We start from the raw sequence: 21,079 nt of genomic DNA on the forward strand, positions 1-21,079 counted from the left end.
CTCCCAAGAGAAGTTCATAGGAAAACATGACTATTTTTTAAAGCTTTTTATTGGGGTATTTTGCCTATCTCATTTACATAGTCCCCTCTCATTTCTCATCATCTGAATGTAGGAGTTTCACTGTGTATCCATCATTTCAATCTTCTGCATTCTTCTCAAACAAGTAGATTTCAAGAGAATAATTCAAGTCAGTGATTATTATACAAGAGCTGATGATGACCTCACCTTTTAGCTTGCCTATTTGTCAGATACTTGCCAGTGTTTTTCAAGAGGTCTCATCACCTTTCCATCTTGACATTTGTCAGATATTAAACTTAGATTAAACTTAGATTAAAGATGTCTTCTCTTTACCAGACAAAATTCAGCCTAGTCCTGACTGCAGTGAAAGATTTTTTCTAAAAAAATTACCATTTTCCTGCTTTTATTTGGAATCTTCAGGAAAAAAAACATAACCATCCCATTTTCAGCCACTCTCAAACTGCACATACCCCCAACAGATCATTTCCACTCTAAGGATAATGACCATCTGTTGCCAGCCAATGTAGTAATATGCTTTGTAGTGTAAATGGCAGAAATCTGTGTTGTAGCTCAAGGTCATGTTATAGTTGCAGCTCTGTGTTTTCTTCTTCTTCAAAAAAAAAATGTCTCAAACACAACAAACCTAGGAAATTAAAAAAAAAAAAAACACTCACAAAAAATACTCACCAAGCAGAAACCTATGTTAAAAGAGTTTTATTTTAGCTGGAAAAACCAAGTACTTGAAAGTCAGGAAATGGCAGCCCACAGTTACTCTATGGTATATCAATACATGATCACAGACTGCTTCTCTATGGGATCCCTCCACATTCACTAGAAGGGACTGACACACAGCAGAGCAGAGTCAAAGCTTCTTGCATAATTATATTGAAGAGCTTGATTTTACAAACAAAATAGCAACCATACCTGGATGCTTCTTTGTTACATGGTTAGGATACAAAAGGTAAAAACCAAAACCAAACATTGTTCAAGAACACGTGGCTGGTGACTTGTGCTGCAGGACAAAATCTGAGATGAACGTTTTATAAGTGCAGGTTAGATGACAAGGTATTATCCCACTCAGGATCTGTGTCTGACCACCCCGTGACAACAGAGGAATGGGAATGGTGTTGCAGATGAGCATCCAGGAAGTAGGGTCAAAAGAGATGAATAAAAATAAGGCTGCATGTGTGTTGCAGATGTTACTGGAGTCCTGGGTTCCTGATCCCCTTGTTTGTTTGCTTTTAAAATATCTATGACTTTTGTAGTCCATGATTTTTCAGATCTGTGTATCCATGACTTTGCAGGATGTGCGAGGGCATGAGCAAGGTGATGGTGGTGGAGATATGCGTAACGATTGCACCAGTTTCACCAAAAACAGTGAAATCCTGAGATTGCATTTTGGATTAACAAAGAAAACCCACCAAGTATGAGGATGAAACAGCTTTAAAAGGGACAGAGATTTCTTGTTCCCTGTATAACTTCTTTAAGAAAACACTGGGCAGCCTTATCCCTTAGCAGCTGAATATCAGCAGTAGAAATCTGCAGGCAGGGAGTTATGTAGAAATATTTTAACTGTAGTTGCTGTAAATTTGGACATTTTGAGAGAGGTTTAACTTACATGCATTGAAATGAAATTAAAAGAGAACATTAAAAATTGGGTTTCTCATCTAGAAAAAATGTGCTTTGGGGTAAGAGCATGAATGCAGCCATTTCAACACACACTTTGCAGTATGCTACTTCTAACCATGGCTAGCAACAGAGAAATAAAGAAAGAGTGTAAGAAATGTGATTATAAAAATAAAGTATTGTTTCCCATCTGTGTCCCTCAAATTCAGCATATTGGTGGGTAATATGTACCAGATCGCTGTGTTTAATAGCCTAAAGTAAAACATTGCTGACCAAACCAAAGTGAAAAGACACCTTAGAAGGCTTTCTCCTTTCCTTTTATTTACACTCATTTTAAAGTCTGAAATCCTGGTAGAAATATTTACCTTGAAATATTATTCCATGATTTTATATCAGCATCTGTAAGAAGTTGTCCTTGATGGCAAACTTAAATCTGTTAACATCATTCATTTATTTTTCTTAGTAATGTCATGTAGAACACACATATTTGGTGGTGTGTGGTGGAATAGTATCTCCTCTTAGATTTTCCTTAAACTTGAGCTGATTCAGAATAGCTAAGCAATGAGTTTGTAAGAAATGATTTCTCTGAACAATTCTGGATTTGGTTTTATTTATATGTTTCCCATTGTTCTCCAGGTAGGCAAAAATATTCTTATGCAATCTAATCTCTCAGAAGTATCCACCATTGATTGTTTCTGAGACTTATAGATCAGATATAATGAGGAAGCCTAGAAAAGCTGCCTCTGAAAGTGGTGCACACTATTCACGTGGTCACCTTCTGCAGATATGTTCACCACATATTCTGTACCCCAGGTGTATATTCCTATGAATTGCCTATCACTCCCTTTAATTGTTTTGTAAATATTAAATTTAGCCTGTACACCTATACAATAAAGCCCACATTTCTCCCACCTGGCCCCCAAAGACCATTCATTTCCATCAGAGAATAGAGGACTCCGGAGGTCTTCAGCGTGAGACTCCTTGAAACTCAGCTAACTGCTTGTTTGTCTATCAAATGCCTTTCAGGTGCCTCTGATAACATTGTGCAAGTCACATCACACTGGTATATACATGGCGACTTCAGCATTTATTGGCTTCTGAGTACATGCAACAAACCAGTTTTAGCTTAAAAGTATAGTCATTATAAATGCAAATACAGTGCTTTTGTGCTCCAATATGCAATCACTAGACAGAAATGAAGATTTTCTACTGTTGTGTCTTGCCAAGGAATAAGGGAATTGATATACAAATCTAATGTCTTGTCATATTTGATGCCTGAAATAGGTACTAGATGTATCAAAGGAAAGCGCAGATCTCCCAAAAAAGAATGAAGTTATGATAATGAACTATACTTCTGCCACAGCAATGATTTTACTAATAAACATAGGTACTTTCTACCTTATTCAAAGCACTGCCAGGCAAAAACAGGACCCTCATTAACTCCACGTGTAGAGCTGTTTTGGGAGTCATGCTTAGTACTGCTGGCTTTGATATCACTAGTTTTGCAGTGCTATTACACTGCAGGGCAGTCATTCTTGCTTTGCACTGACCTTATCTGAGATCAGAAAGAGGACCTCTTAGAAAGGATTGTCATCTTCAGTTACCGGACTCACCCTGCCTGGTACATGCCCATGGCTGATTGTATTGTGGTCAATAAAAGACAAAATAAGCAATAATAAATTCCCTGTTGAGGAGCCTCTGGTGAGAAAAATCTTAATTAACGGGAGATATGCAAATACTTCCCTTTTGAACTTAATGTTGTGGTTGAGCCTATTGCTGCCTCGGCTTGTCTCTGCTCTCCTTCTGCTCCAAAAAAGCATTTCTTGTGCAGTTGCAGTAAGTTTGACTGACACTTTGTTCATCCAGCAGTGTTTCATGAATCTCTTTGACATGATGAGTTTGTTTGGTGAGCTCAGTTAACTCGAGTACAGTTTTCAGGAGGTGATATAGGCCTGGGACCACAATGCAGGCAAACACTTAAGCATGTGTTTAGATCCTTTCCCATTCAGCAAAACATTGAGCCTATTTCCTTTGATGGAATGTAAGCATATTTTTTAAGTCCATGGGATTTTTTTTTTTTTAATTTACTGAATAGGTACGCTTTCTTTAAATTAGGATAATTTGAATTTTGGAATTGTATCTTTAGAACCCCAAAATAAAAGAGAAAAAAAAAACAAGCAAATTTTGTCTACTCTTGCTTGCTAGCTTGGATCAAGTAGTTAAGCATAATCTGTTCCAGAAGGATCTCCCTCAGATCATTCCACAAGATATCTACTAAATTGAGTCATGACTGAGTTTTTGTAGCACAATGAAAAGAGAAATCTTAGCAAAAATAAGAAGAAAACAGTATTGAGCTGGTACTTCTGTTTGATTCAAAGCACAATTTCTCAAGACAAGTTTTGGGGATTTAGTTACCTCGTCCAGCTGAGGGACAAAAGTGTAGCACTGCAGCAATTCCTATGTATTATTTCCTTCTTTTTGATTTATAATATAATATAAATTGCATAAATTATGCTTTGCCAGATATCAAACATCATGTCACACAGACAGCCCTTAGCTGAGGAAAACTGGCATCCGCTTGTCCAACTCCACAAGTAAGAGAAAGTATAAATAAAGCATAAATGATTAATTTAACCTTCCCTCCCTGCCTCCCGTTAACAGCTCAAGGACCCACAGCACACTGTGCTCCTGTGATGTACCAGTGCGGTAGAGCCTTCAAGACTGTGGCTAACCCCTTTCCAAGTACAAACACCTGTAAAAACAAAATTAGCCCTGCCAATATGTCTAAGAAGAAATGCTTTCCAGTAGGTTATAGATATAATATTCACCCCATTCAGGGGAATCCAAACAAAACACAAATGTCTTATTGGGGCAAGAGGATATTAAGAATAATAGACAGATTATATGATAGTTTATTGAAGGCAAAGGAAGAGACATTAGTCATAGTTTTGTTATAAAATGAGACTTAATCAAAGAGGAATGGGTTAGAGGTCATGTGTTCTATTTGTGCTATTATTATTTTTAAATCATTGAGACTTCCATGAGTGGCAAAAGAAATGATCCTGAACAGTGCAAAACAAGCCAGACCTCACTGGAGCACTTCAAGATGAGCCAAGAGAATCCACCACACGAGCCCTGCTGGCTGTATGCTAATCTTCTTTTTATGCCTTTTTAACAAGGGATGATTGGGATCTAGGATCACCTTTGGCAGAGAAGTTTGCCTCAACAAATCACTAGGCTGGCTGGGATATGCTTAGTGATGTGTAGCAACCCGAGCAGAACATAACTTATCACAGAAACAACATTGTTCTTATATGCTGCTGCTTTTCCTTCCATTATCCATTTTTTTAATCAAATAAGAGAACTATGGTACATGCGTTCAATTTTTCTTCTAAGTTACTACGCGTATTAACTTCCAGATATCTATTTTGATGCTGAGGGGCCAGGGAGAGAGGCTCAAGCCATTCTGTAACACTGAACATTATGTGATTTACTGTAGTAACTGTGCAATTACATGGACAATAAATTTTAAACAGTGCAACCATAACTGCACCTATATATTTTGCATGCAGAACTACTGGCTTGCATGCTTAGGCCTTGGAGATATAGTTCAGGATAAAATCTTTAATACCTGAAAAGTTGCAATATATTTGTTTATAGGTGAAAAGTTGCTTCTCGCAATTACAGTATTAGAATTATATTTTAAATCTAAGCCCATACATAAATTTACACCAGAAAACTGACATTTTAGAGCATTCAGATGAATTTAGGATATAATGCTATTGAAAATGGAGTACCTTTGTTAAATGGCATTAATACTTAGGCCAGAAGAAAAAAAACCTTCTGTTTCTTTTGGCACTAATTGAAGCCTCAATGATTTAAAAATAAGAATTGTACAAAGATCTTAAAATATCTGGTAGACATCACCTTTCATATTAAAACTATCGTTAAAGAGGAGATACCTCATATCATATTAATAAGAAAAAATACACAGTGAAAAAATCTTCAAACAAATTTACCTTAACTCCTTGCCCATGTACCTTTTCCCCATTAACATTTTAAAAACATCTGCAGAATTTGCAATGTTATGTTTTACTTCACTTACACAACTTCCACAGCTAAGTACACCTAGAAGCAAGGGTGCTTCTTCCACTATGCAGCCTATATTTTTCCTTTTCTATTTTTATACTGTTATTCCAAACTACTTTCTGATGTAGCATACTCTGGTGTCAGTCATTTTCATCTATCCAGACTCTTTCTGCTGCACCCACTTTATCTGCTGGCTGATTATTGTATCATGAAAAATTACCTGCATTAGTTGATTCATTTTAAATTCATAGTCTTTGCTGCCTTGCTTTTCTTTCTATTCTAGATCAAGGTTGTTCAAGCTGCCTGATCTTATCTGTCATGCACTAAAGTCATGATGCAGCTGAGTGCCACAAGACACAAATCACCTACCCTGCACAGCTGAGGGGCAAAGGAGCTCCTGGACCACTTCACAGGCAGGAGGTGACTGGGTTCCTCTAGTCCCTCCAGTCTTCTGTGGAGCACCACCGGTCTCAGTGGGATGTACAGGTCATCTTAGCCCACTGCATGAGCTCAGCAGCACTTACAGCTCCATTTCCTCCAAGACTCAGCTTACCCAGGGCCCTTCTTTGTGGCAGCGCTGTCCCATTGCCAATTAAGTAGCACAGCCTCACCTGGCAGTCACATGTTCCTCCAATGAACCTACATGAAACCTTCAACCCATATATAATGTCAAACTCTTCTCACAAGACTCAGCAGAAGATGAGGTATTACGGTGGTGGGTTTTCTCTCTTGCCCAATGTTGCGAAAGTTTTGGGGCTCAGCTAAGGAGTTAAGAAGCAAGTTCAAAATCCTATCATGTTTGAGAGGATTTGACCTATCATTGTCCTTTCTTTAATAATCCCAAGTCATAGTCATGCTTAAAATAAGAATTATACTTGTAAAATATCTTTGCTTCAAGAACTTACCATTAAATGCCATAAATCATAAAGTAATAAAAAGGAATACCACACAATATTTTTTCAAATTTTTCACAATAATCCTCCAACTGCATATATATATACATTTGTATATGCCTATATAGACAGTAGGTATATATGAGAAGAATATATGAAAGTAGTATAGAATCAGAAAAGAGAAAAAAAAAGGACAAGAGATTATGAGGCACAGACAGGGACAGAAGAGAATGACTAATGAGGTTCATAAAGACTTTGCCTTTTGGAAGGACTGGCATTAAAAGCAAAACCAAACAAACTACTTAGCAACAAAGAAAAGTCTTTTGCCTTGGCATCTTTGTCTCTTCAAACTATTATGTGTGTACAGTATTTCCTTTGTGGTTTTATGAACATGTGCATTACTTAGAGACCATAAGTGGCAGTCTGGATACCAATTATCTCAGCGCATTTATTGGCAGTGTATGTGTAATACTGCTGAAGGCCTATTGACCTCCTGTATGAGGTCTATGTGAGTTCACAGTTGTGACAGTATAAAACAGGGAAAACCTTTGGGAAACTTCTAAGTTCTTACAGGCAGCATCTCCCATTCTCTATAATTGCTTCCCTGGCACTCGACTGAGGCCCAGGAACAGAGTTCAAAGAGTTGTGTAGTCGCAAATGCTTTTTCTCAGCCCTCCAGATTATTGTTTTGTCCTTCATTTGGGCCTATCAGCCTGTAGGAATTGGTTTTCTAGTAGGAGGGTATGGATCTTTAAACTACCCCTGCAGCTCTGATAAGCACAAGCAAAAGCGCTCATGGTCCACATCAAGCGTGAGGTTTGCACCCACATGGCTGCACTGTCCCTTTCTTGCCTCCATCACCTGCAGTCAGATTATCCCTGTGCTGCTCACGTTTTTCATACTCTTTGCTTCATCGTGACTTTGGCATTTTTAACAAGTTATTCCCCCAAGTGGTACTTTAACTTGCCTTTTACACTAACAGGGATGTTAGTGAGGCAAGAAAGCTTCTGAGAGATACTTATTTCCCCAAGCCACAGGTTATCAGGAGGGGATAGGAACAATTCAGCATATTACCAAGGAGAAGAGCATTTGGAAACGGCTAGAAGTTTCCTTTGGTTTGTCACCAGCTCCAGCGTTTGAAGATGTAACACACCTCTGAGTGCATTCACCTCTGTCCTGTGGAGACCAGCTGAAGTGCTTCCTGTCAGGGTCGGGTATCAATAGCACTCTGAGGGGTCTCAGTGACCCCTATAGCCTGTGCTCAAGTGGACAAGCAGCCAGATGGTCACACATTTCTGCATTCTTTCACTGTGTTTTTCCAGCATTAGAGAGACATTGTATCGTCTTTTGTCTTGCAGATCTAAAGGGAACAGAGCCCCTGAAGAACAACTTACAAGACAACTTACTGTATGTGGCAGGAATCAACACAGAAAATCTGTAAAAGAGTAAATCTGTTATCAAGGGGCAGAAAAATCCAGAAAGGGTTCATATTTTTCCTGGGTTTTTAACTGTTATAAACAATAAGCAGAGAACATAAGAAGTTTAAAGACACTACCTTCACAGGTATAGAAACATTCACATTTGTGGGATATGCATTCATAATAATCATCTTAAAGTGAGTGAATTGTTATCATAATTCAAATAATTTGAAAAACCAGTGCTATATTCTTGAGACTTTCAGTATACCCGATCTTTGTTGAACAGGCTTGAATTCTGAGGACAAACTGTGAACTCCATTTAATGACTCAAGGGTCATGAAAAGATTCAAATGCCAAAAGGAAAAAATGAAGAGATGGAAAAAAAAAAAAACCACCACTCTAGGATTCCCAGCACTTCTAGCAAAGACTGAGGCATAAATCTGAGAACTAACAAACTCAGACCACAGACACTCTCTACAAGGCAAATCCTTGCTTTATGGACTGCAGGCTACCATGATTAACCCTTCAAAAAATACAGTAGATTTCCCAGTGATTACAGTGAGCGGGCCAGGCATGCATCAATGCTTGTCAAGACGATGAGCAGTTAATCTCATAACCTCAGCCTCATCGTAGTGCTGTTCAAAAATACGGAAAAGTGTATGCAGCTCTAAGTGCAACAAGTTCTGACTGCATTAAAGATGACAGATTTATGGGGTCTTATATTTGAGTAAGAGGAATAGACGGAGAAATAACAGTTTAGGAGCCTGAGACTAGCCAATGGTCTATGAAACAAGTGTATAACAGCATTTAACAGAAAGTAGCTTTTAATTACGGTGGCTAAGAGAAAGTATATAAAAATGTCAGCATGCATCACTGAGTCACAAAATCATATGTTTATCTGCTCTCTCCCATGACAGATTGTATATACATTATATGTTTATGTCCTGACAAAATCCACCCAAAACCCAGTGAAGTGTGGATCCACTGGTGAACTTCACAGAGGCCCCACCTGGCTTAGCTCTGGAATTGGCTAAACCAACTCCCCTACAGGATCTGGAACCAGCTTTTGAGGCTTGGACCTGTCTATCTGAGAACTGCAGATATTTAAGAAGTAATTCATCATGTTTAATTTTCAATTTTTCAGGCAATGTAACTTATGTTTCTTCCCAGGGAGGATTCAGTTTAATAAGATATTGCCTAACTTCTCCAGCCTCATGACCAGACGTATTATTTCCAGTGCCAAGGTCTACAACAAGGAGATGGAGTACAGTCTAACTTGTTAATTCTTGTCTAACACTTAATTCATAAATAGACAAAAGCCTGAAAAAATATTTGTAAAACTATGCCTGATAAAATGTATTTGCGATTTCTCCTTTCATCATGTCGTGTTACATACACTCAGCCTTCGCTCATGTCTGCTGAATGTATCTTATTAGGTGGAGGTGTGTCTGCATATCAGTTTTGGAGAGACTGAAAAGCTCTTAAATTCTTTACTAAAACCCTGGCATAGCACATTTGCCAAATATTGTAGATTCACTACAAAGCTGAAGATATCCAAGCTTGATGCATTTCTCTCCTTTTTCCACCATCATCTACGAGCTCCTTTCATCTCCTTCCTCCTCCTCTGTGCTCTTCTACTCCTTTAATCTCCCCCCTGCTCTTCCTCTCCCCATCAGAACAGGAATGTGTGAACATTTATCTGTGTATTTCCTAACAGGAACATTCTTCCACTCTCTCTCCAACCATTTCCTACCCCTTCAGGAATAAAAAATCTCAGAAATGAGCACATCTCATTTCCACTCAAAATCTTCTCAGCATAAAATTCAGACCTGAACTTATTGTGAATAAAATGAATAAAACTCACCATTCTGAATGCTATACAGGGCCTGAGGTTCAGGAGTGCAACAGTTGTCTAAATGAAATGGAGGACTGGAGGGAAATAAGTTAAAAGCACACAAGAAACCTTCCTACTTTGGCACAGCCCCTCCTTGACCTGGCTGTCTGGTATTTGTAAATGTTTTCAATCAACTCTACTTTTTATCATGACCGCCCACATTACCTAGCTTCAATTGTGCTCTGAGCAGCCGTACATCTGTGCACCACAGCATGCTGAAGCCTGAATATCTCTAATTAGGAACTTAACACCTCTAAAACGTTCCATATGGACTCATCGCAATTAGAGTTTGCTGCTGTTTCCACTATGGCTGCGTTAGGCTGAGATGGCTTCATTGCGTGACCTGTGACTTCAAGGTGCCTATCTAGTTTTTCAGCTTCCTCTGTCTCCTGAGTGCTTCTTATGACATGATTACGTACTTCTCTGCCCCTTCCAGTTGGGTGCATGCTGGATATTTCTGTTTATAAATATTTTAAAGCAGTATAGTTTCTCCTCAATAACTTGAACCACAATTAAAAAAAAGAAAAAAAAAGAATACCATGATTTCAAATATGGATTTTTTTAAAAAGTATGTGTTTTGAGTTAAAAATAGAGACTGGATACTTGCAGAAGTTATGGCAGAAGGTGCTTTTGTTGCTATGCAAATGCTGCACATCTCCATCTGGCCATGGCTCGCATCTTCTGCAACTGCCCAGCAGTTTTACAGAGGTGTCCCACTCCCACTGTGCCGCAGCCCGAGTGACAGCATCCACAGGGCTCACCAGTGGCAGAGGGTGGCGAGCACGGGCTGAATGCGAGACCTCAGTGTAGCTCATGGCCTCTTCCCTCCCGAGGGTTTTGCAAAAGCAACCAAGCGAGACTACTTGCATGTACACTTGGAAAGCTATCTGCACATTTCATTCTGGGGTATAATCGTAGGAATCGTTAACTACTTTTGGGTGACCACTAGAGGGAAATGTTGCTCTGTGAACAGGACTGTTTTGGAGTGATTTTACTGCATTTTTATACTTTTTTATTTTATTTTTAGAGGAAATATATAAAATGTATGCTCTACTTTTCAATCATTTGTTCTGTGCTTTTTACAAGAGAAAAATTCAGACTTAAATATTAATTTTCTTAAAACAGAGTTATATATTTAACCCAGTGCATATGAGAGTAAAACTAGAATTAAGCTCATTGTCCAAAGTGCATGAATCTGTCTTTTCCCTCTAGGTGATGACTAAACACCTTTTGTGATCTGATTTGGTTTTTTGCTGAAGGTTTACAAAAGGAATATAGGTTCAGTTACCCCTCTCTTTTCTGAATACAAGGGCTGAAACCAATGAAATACTTCTCTTTCCTGTTTTCCCAGGTAAAAATGCTATGCTCCCAGACTGAGAAAGACGTCCATTAATTAAATTACAGGTTTTTTGAGTAAGGACTGCAGCCCCTGTCTCTAAGTCATTAAGTAATTCATTGAATCATACCACAATAATAAATCATACCATGATGTTCCAGTGTATACAGTCATTAAGCACTTTGGGGTTCATGACTTCCTGATATGATGTGTCTACATTTTTAAATAAACACATGCCTATATTCTCCTGTTGCTTGTGTACTGCAAGCACCTCCTGTTTGAGTGCCCAGAGTAGTGAGATGGATTGGCTAAACTCTAACAGAAAGTATAGTCAGTAATAAAGTGTCCAGAGAACAGCAATAATATCAGGCATCCCAGAAACAAGACGAAGACATTAACAAAAGAGTTCCTTCACATGAAACATGAAATACAATCAGGAGATTGTATTGCAATGTCTGTATAAATATTTTTTATAAGTGGTCAGTGCTAAGACTACAGAGAATTATGTGCTAATATTTTGGGCTTTTTTAATAAATATGATCTGAAAATTATTCAAGGTGTTTCATAATGAGGAGAAGAAGCTTTTAAGAACAAACTAGTGTTCTTAAAACAACATTTTCACAGACAGTATTGAATTGCTTTAATCATGACGTAAAGAACAAGTAAACATAACACAAGAGTGGCTAACTTCAAAGGGCTTAAGGTTTATTGTTGTGGTTTTTAATACTTATTATACATGTAATGCTTTTCTAGTTTGATCTTAAAAGTGGGACTGTGTGTTTATTATTTTCTGTTTTTTCCACCCCGTAAGGGATTCATATATTTTCTGATCTCACTCAGACAACGGTCCTAAACCATCCTGCCACAAACTATTCCTGAGCTTGCCTAATGCTACAATAAAGCCTTCCTAGGTTATGTTACATCAAGTTACTGCCAGGTATAATGAGAAGTTTTGGATGCAGCATCCACAACTTATGAAAGCCCAGATTTTATTTGTTGCAGTATTTTGTGCCAGATTCATCCAAGATGCAACTGAATAAAATTTATGAAACTTGATGTTTACCAACACTAGGTAAATATTATAACAGACAGTAGTAAGTGTTGATCACTCAGTAATGACTAATGCTAGATGATGGAAGCTGTTAATTATTGGTTGTAATGAAAGAAGGTGGAGGAGTTTTATTAAATTTGTTTTATATGATGAATAGTTCGTATTTATTATTGGCTGAATATGCATGCAAAATAACAACCACATGAAATTTCCATTGCTTCTCACCTTGAAAATATTACTGCTGGTTTCTATGATAAATACTTCAGTTTTAAGAATATGCAGGATTAGCCAATCTTCTAGGAGAGATGGAGTGAAAAGTTAAATGTTAGCACAGGAATTCACCCCATCCATCAAAACTGCTTTCTGGATGGTGCCTCCTCTGCTACCCTGTGTGAGCCCCTGCTTTGCTTCCATCAGGCTGCCAGGTCCAAGGGACAGTCAGACCACACAGGTCCTTTTAAAAAGACCAAGTAAATCTCTTCTGCAGCATATTTGAGAAGTGTCAATACCTTGACTTTCATAGGCTTATTGTTCACATTGCAGGTAGTTTCTGGAGAAAATCATACTGAAATAAGTGGCTCCATCACAGTGGGGGGGTTTGGTCTTTCATTTCCTGAGTTTGGATCTTAAATGCTTTTAGGCACTTATGTACCCTGGAGACACTTTTTACACTGTTCTGATGGGCACAGTACAAACACTAAAATCGACAAACATTAAAAAGCAGTACTCCTAGTGTGTGTTATTTAAACAGCTATAAGGATAACAACTTCAATTTGTTCCACAATAAAACTATATTGTTACTAAACTTTTCTTATCAGTGTCATTTATTGCTTGTATGGGTCTGGTGTATTAACATCTCTGTTAAGAAAAAAGCATTTTAAGTACAAAATCAGTAAAGATTGTTTCTGATCTAAAGCTCAGCTATAGAGAGTGTACTTTTTGTAGCAAGAAATCTAAATGTAATAATTAATATTCAACAATTTCTATGAATAAAGTCATCTACCAATCTTTATAGAGCTGGGAACTCTGGACTACAGGAGGCATTTTGTTTATTCTTGGGAAAGAAAGAAGTCAACAAAGTATTACTTGGTGCATAAGTAAAATCTGATAGACCACCAAATAGCAATAATAGTGGGAAAAAAAAGAAGTGAATCTTGCAATTCATACAGGTAGCATGACACAACAAGCATTATCAGAAGCTGATGTGTTCAAATGTGTTCAAACATTCAGCCAGACTGTTCCTTCCTACACGTAATTCAGATTAACACTTCTAAATTTTTGTGTTACCACTCCAATTCCAAAGGACCTTCCTATGATAGGCTGACCCAGGCAGTCAATCAAACCGCTTATGGGTTGGTCTCCATTATGTCTATATCTGCATAAGCAGAAGTGGTCATGTTTTAATTATTGTTGCAAACTAAGTTAAACAACCAAAAATAGGTTGTAAATAAGCTCTGTTTACAAGAAAACATTCAAAATTTGTGTTCTTTTTTTTTAACTTGGGATATTCGAGATAACAAAATGCACCATGCACAGTATTAAATTATGCTACCTGATTTCCTATTGAAAATTTTCAATTTAATTTTCATCCATCCAACTAGTTTCCTGTAAGACAGCCATCATTATCTAAATGCCTGCTGTTAGGCAATGGGAAATAAACTAAAATGTAATATAGTCAAAGGGAATACTTGATCATGTTTTCAGTGGGCTGTTCATATTACGAAAACCACATTTTTCACTTTAGCTATAAAATGAGCTACTCCCAGCTCTTTTCCCTGGACATTGCAAAGCAACCATCTAGAACACGCTCTGAGACTGACAAGTTTCTTCCATATATGGGTAACATTTTAATTTTCCCTAGACCATATTTGAAGTCTGTTATAAAATGTGTAGGGATCAAAATCTCTCCTTCTGAGCCAAAACGTTAAAAGCCAAGTGTTTTAAAACATAAGATGACCGAATGCCAGGCAGATTACGCACCTAAAGTTCCGTGCAGATGTATTCCGCAGGCAAAATTTAAACTCTGTTAATGTATGACTGAGAGGTCAGAAGGAAATCTTTTGCCTGGAAGGAGAAACATGCAGAATGCGCCTACCTTCTGTATATCCATTCATAAGCTCTGTGTCTGGATATGAAGAAATAGGAATGCATAAATCGATTATAGAGTCTAGTGGAAAAAAAAGGAACTGCCTAAAGTTCTCAAACCAAGGAGAAAGCTAACATCTTATGTTATTTCCATCTTCCTAATGAAAACCACTGTAGTGCATGTAGATTGCATATGTACTAAAGCATAGTATAGCTTATACATCTGAGTAGCTGATAATTTCAGCAATTACACAAATGACTAGAAAAGTGACCTTCCTTTCATAACGACACAGAATAGTATTAATTCACTCCAAGTTAGAGAGCTCACATTCAAGTTAAGCCAGTCTGTGTGGCAGATGAATCTGGCCATGGTGTATTCATGATTTTCTGGAGGGGAAAAACATACCTGATTCAGAATGAATTGTAATGATTTATGATGGCTAGATTTCATTCAAAATAGACATTTCTCAAACACATTCTTTAGACACTTCCTACATAAGTGTACAGTAGTCTCCAGAAGACTCGTCTTAAATGTACTGAACAGCTGCCCTTAATGAGTTAAATGCATGCCCATTAAGGAACTCAAGGCTGGCATAATATGGTCCTAGTGCTTCAAGAGAGGAATCATCATGCCTCTACAACCTGGACGAGCTGCTAGGATGGAGAAGCTCATCTAAAATCTCTCAAAAAAAGGGCATTATGATCAGCAAACGTCACGGTCCTTGGACAGAAGACTGTTCCAACTCATCTAGGAAGTGTTGAAAGTGACATCACTTGAAGAGTGTTCTTCACTTGAAAACTTTCAGCATCAACTTCCTTCACTTCACTGGGACCAAAAGAATTAGTTTCCTTCTATTTTCAATCCCTACACAATAGCAAGGAAATTTATTTCAGGAGTTAAGAACAGGATCACAGAGGTGACTCTTGTGTCCCAGCTACTGAGAACATACAGTAGTATGGATCCTTCCTGTGCTTCTCAAGGTCACAATAGAAACCTACAAAGTGCTCCTCTAAGCTACCTTTTGGCCAATGTTGATGAAGTACTTTGAACTTTGTTTTGCCAATTGCATGTCCAGCACTTTATAAATATCAAATAAGCTTCATTAGAAGCCTGAGAGGTGAAGAAGAAGAAAGCTGTAATTTCCCAAATAAGAAATAAAATTGAGGAGTCTGTAGTACTAATTTCAACATCTAAGCGCTCTGCCTTAGCAAGCCATGTGTTAACTGAAAATGCTATTTATTTCAAAGAAAGTTGCTAGGTGAAACACATAAGATGAGAGGTTTGCCACGACTGCTTCAGAAATGTCAGAACATGGGGCCAACCATGATCTCTGTTTTCCTGCCGTTCTGTCTAGGGTGAATGTGAGTTTCATGCACTTGTACTGGTTTTAAATGGCTAACTGGTCAGCCCAATAGTTATCTGACAGCTCAAATGGCCTGGCAGATGGCAGCTGTAGATGCTTAGGTCAAGTCCACACGTGCAGAGGCAGTGAGGTCAGTGCATCCCAGGTAGGCTGAGCTTACTGTGTGTGCAGCAAAATCATTCTGCACCTGTGACACAAGGAACATGTTTGACATATCTTATATGGGCTTGACCTCTATTCAGCAGGTAGACAGTAGGTCAAATATACTCAGAGGCTTTGGACTCACTGCACACTCACAGCAAATGTATATGTGCACCTGTCCAGACTGATATATGGGAATCCAAACTGAGTGAAGACTCCCAAGGATCTCATTTAATAATGATATAAATAAGGCTTATGTATTGCATTGGAAATCTAACATTTCCTTTTCTTTGGAAACCAAAATATTGCATAGTAAGCAATAACTGAAACACCATTAATGTAACAAAAAGATGGCTCTCCCACAAATGTGAACATGGCACCTGGTCAAGCAACACAGCTGTTGGGAAGACTGGTTAAAGAGTTTAAAAAAAAAAAAGTCTGTAGCTTCAGGAAACACTTTCTTTTTGAGAAGGCATGTTTTTTATGGAAGGCTCTGGAGCTGTCAACTGAAGGAGAATTCAACTTAAAAACACAACCTGACAAACAGAAGAGGAAGTTTCCTCTGAGTCACTCTGTCCTCATGCAGGAGTTGTCCAAACCTGTTATATAACTCCAACAAACCTCAAAGAGCTTGCTACAAGGCAGTCACACTACAGTGAACCTTAGGAACACACCCTACTTTTCATAGAAATCTCAAAATACTTCTTCATGTTCCTGTGGACCAAGAGCTCCTGAAGAAGACATGGTGCCGACATTTCTGCTCTTGCAGAAATCAATATCAGATTCCTAAAAAGCCTTTACCTTTGTCAGTATTCATGAATCTGAACTGTATTAAATAGTTTGCACTTCTCCACTTCTGTTACACGGCAATATCTGTGCAACAATAAATAGTATTCACTTAAGAACTACCATACTGCATCTAATCTTCTCTCCATTGTGATCATTAGTACAGGCTGAGAGAGAGAAGTATTAAAAACTTACTTGTATAAGTCAGTCCTTTCCACGATTTCTTTTCCTGGCTTCCAGCAAGCCATAGCTCTGGATCTTGATGGGCACCAATTTCTCGATGGTTCAGTGTGTGTGACGGTCACCAATAAGTCCATCTTCCATAATGCTTTAATCCCTTTTTGAGCTCTCTTATGCTTTTGACCACTGTAATGTCATGTGACATTGAATCTGACAGCTAATTATGCTAATGTATGAAAAGGACCCTTCCGTCTGGTTTAAGATTTTGGCTTCATAAATTGTTCTTCTCTTACAATTCTGCTGACCTCTATCATATCTCTCCATTGCTGTATCTTATACAGAGATATGGAAGCTATTCCATATGGATGCTATGTTGAGTCTACTATACTTTGTTGTGTATATCAACAAAACCATTACATTCTGATATATGCATTTTTTTAGTGTTGACTGAGCCAAAACAAATTTGCTGATTTTCAGATTTCTGCATGAGCTTCCAGGACCAGCAATTAAAAAAGACATCTTTAAAGACATTCAATAAGTAGATTCAAGAGAAAACAAATGTAGACATCATAATCTCATTTTTGCAAAGTATACATTACAGCTTAATTTTAAACACAGAGTTAGGGATATATGGCAGAACTTTGAAAAGTGCAAAAGCATTTTAGGAGCAAAATTCCCAGTGACTTTCAATGAATCTATAATCCAAAATCACCCAGACACTTTTGAATAACTCGCACATAGGCCCTCAAGCTTGTATTGTAAAAACTTCAGGTTCTTTTCATCTGCAGGAAATTTTTCAACTGCTCTACTAAAAATAGACTTGAATTTGTGCTGGAGGAACTTTGCTTCTATAGACTCTTCTAAAACATATCTAAACTTAACATATATTCACAAGAATGTTCAGAGAATCAAGAGGTCTACTTTATATGTGTTCCATTATTTGCATATTAGTGTTAACTGTTAATGAAAATTGTATTAATCTCTCTCTTTGTATGTATATATATGTATGTGTTATATATATTTCATATTCATATTCCATGAAATCTGCAGTGTTTCCATTGTATCAGCATATTCTTCTCAGGGATTTATGGCCATTGGGAATATAAGCATAGCCTAACATTGTACATCTGTCCCTGTAAAACAGCACAGGCAGAGTGCCAAATACAGCTTTTGGAGCAAAGAGTTGTTCTTCTCAAAATGTTTCTGGAGAGCCATTGTAACTGTGAACCCCAAAAATGAAATCTGCTCTTGAAGCTCCAGGGAGTGACACAACTGCTGACACACTTCAGACTGCCTGAGCACCCTCACCTGAGTGTGGCCCAGCAATTTGCCGAGCTGCCCTACTGAGGACAGACATGTGGGAACACATGATGCTAATAGAGAATTTATCGCACTTCTTGATCACTATAAAGAGCATGACTGAGGTTTCTGTTAGTTATGAGCATTGACAGAATGCAATTAAAAACAAGAAATCTAGTGATCTACGTAATTGACTTTAAAATGTTAATATGTGGAACATGTAAAGAACACAAGGATACCCACAACATCTCATGGGATATCTTGTATGGGTCCTCAAGGGAGAAGTCATGCCAAAAAATTACCCTTGCTGCTTTTGGATGGAACCAAGCTTGAGATGACTCAGAAAAGCAAAGTCATCATGTTGCTTTCTTTCAAAACGTACCTCTGGGCTTTCATGAGATGACATTTAAACTTCCATGCCATCATAGCAGAAGTACTCAAACTAATTTTTACAACTTGCTGAATGGCAGCATGAATTCTGGTGACCACTTGCTGCTTTGTGTTCCCATGACAGTTTGCACTAAGGTGGCTGTACAACACAAGGAGGAATGGGTAATGCGCTGTGTCTCAGAGAAGGCATAGACTGAAGACCCTACATTGTCATTTGATCTCAAGGAATGCAGACTATTCCAGGAGAGGAGGTCATCAATGATCCATGAAATGGTGCCACTATTGGCCAAAATGCTGGGTAGCTCTAAAATAGTCTTTCTTGTATCACTGCATTAGCACTATCTCTTGAAAACAGCCGTGCCCTGTCAGCAATAAGATCTGCTGTATGTTTCAAATCATAACATTTAACTATCGTGAAAGAGTAAGTTAGCTGCAGACATCTATCAGCTCAGACAAACAAAACAGCACTTCAGTGATCTACTGAGCTGTGCTGATTAATTGTAAATCTTTTTTTTTAACCTTTCAAATCATTCTTCCACAAACTACTGTGAGCAACTTCCTCTCAAATCATGCTTTCAACACATCACTCTAATGGCATTCACCCACATGAATAAAATTATCTTCTCTGCAATAACTAAGGATATTAAGGATTAAGAAAAGAGAGAAAAATGGAAGAACTAGACAGATACATATGGAACAAAAAGCTCTTACCCACAAAGCTTTCCAGCAAGAAACAAAGACATTTACTTTGGGTGAAATCCCACTGGGGACCATCACAGTCCCACATAGGCCTACCCCTTGCTATCTCTACGCTGCAGGAAGATGCCTCAGTGCCATGAGACACACAACAGCACAACCAATGGTGCTTACTGCTAAACAAGTTGCTAGGACTGGAATTAAAAGCACAGGAGACCTAACTGTCATTCTGTATCATTAATGTGCTCTAGCCTCAATTATCGGTGGAAATGCAATGTAGAAGCTGCAGAGGAAATTGATGGCATGTCCTGCAGTATTTTAAAACTAGATCTTTCTGGTAACTGACACTAGGCAAAATGTCCCCCAAAACAGTACCTGAACATGGTCATACCAGTAAATGGCAACTTTCATCTGCCTGTCTGGAATCCATATCAGAAATATGTGGTAGATGACTTTTTTTCCATGTTTTCAAACATACAGGGTGTTCTGCAAAGATAAAAACCACCAGAGGCAAGATTCATTCTAAATGTATGAATCCTTATTTTCACTGGAGAACCTGAACTAACTCCAAATTTTCCTGTACAGTACCTCTGAACCTTGAATGGACATGATCCACGTACTTCTAGCGCATACTTTCTATTTAAGGCTGCAGTTCTGCAAGTTACTTAAAGAAGTCTGCAATTCAAGTATGTTGGTGGCTCTATGCAAGTCAATGGGCTACACAGTTACGCGGAATTACATGTACCTTGTTAATCAGGCTGCTGAGTGGGCTGAAGACATGAATAATAATCGATGTTTCAGAGCATTTTGGTGCAACAATCAGCTTGAGCACCAGCCATGGCCCCTGGCTCTACAGGAATATAAGCAGAAACAGTGAACAAGAAATAAGTCCCAAACATCTGGATCAGCAGTGAACAGTGAAGTTTCAGATACTCTAACAAGGACTTTCATCTTCATGATTACTGTCATTTTTTGTGCTATTAAATTAGATATTAAATTATGTTGGTTTCCTAAACAAATGAGGCATATGTGGTATTGCTGCTGCTGGGCTCCTCCTAACAGTATTTGAATGCAGTAGCTGTACAAATTCATCAGAGGGGTTCTCTTCTCCAAGCTTTCCAGTTCCTGAAAGTTTTGTTAAAATAAGCTTCTGCATTGAAGAGAGAGACCATATTGATCCCACTCACACAACGCAATGTTATCCTCAGCATTTGCTAGACACCAGTGAATCCGCACGGGATCTCAGCCTTCAGCATTAACTCTACAGGAAGCCAGGCTTCATTGCCCCTGCCACTCACACAACTATTTATACTTCAGCTCTTTCGTTCACACGTTGCAATAAACAGTTTTGCCATGACTCCTTCTTTCACATGGCTGTACTTGACCCTGTTCAAACACATGCACGCATAAACACACACACAGTTTGTGTGTAGAGTCCAGATCCCCTTTTCAATAAATAAATAGCTATATAGATGGATAGATGAAAACAACAAAAGAATTGGGGATATAGGACATGAGCTGAAGACCTGCATCGTGGATTGGATGTCTCAGAACACGCCTTGAGGTGAACTGTGTTGAAAACTGACTTCTTGCAAGCTCTTCCCACACAAGCTGCTGAGATTTAAATCCCACAGTCTGATATGGCTTACTGTACTCGTGTTTATTTGTGCAGTGAGAAGTCTACAGAGGTGGTATAAAGCGTTGTCAGCTTCACAGAATGCTTTAAGTTGTAGCCCTCTTAAAAAGCACATTCCTACCTGGACCGCTGCTCCGCAGCCAGCATCCCTGGAGGCCCCTTCTATTGTTGCAGTGT

The sequence above is a fragment of the Gymnogyps californianus genome, chromosome 4, assembly GCF_018139145.2.
Source record: "Gymnogyps californianus isolate 813 chromosome 4, ASM1813914v2, whole genome shotgun sequence".
Lineage (NCBI taxonomy): Eukaryota > Metazoa > Chordata > Aves > Accipitriformes > Cathartidae > Gymnogyps > Gymnogyps californianus.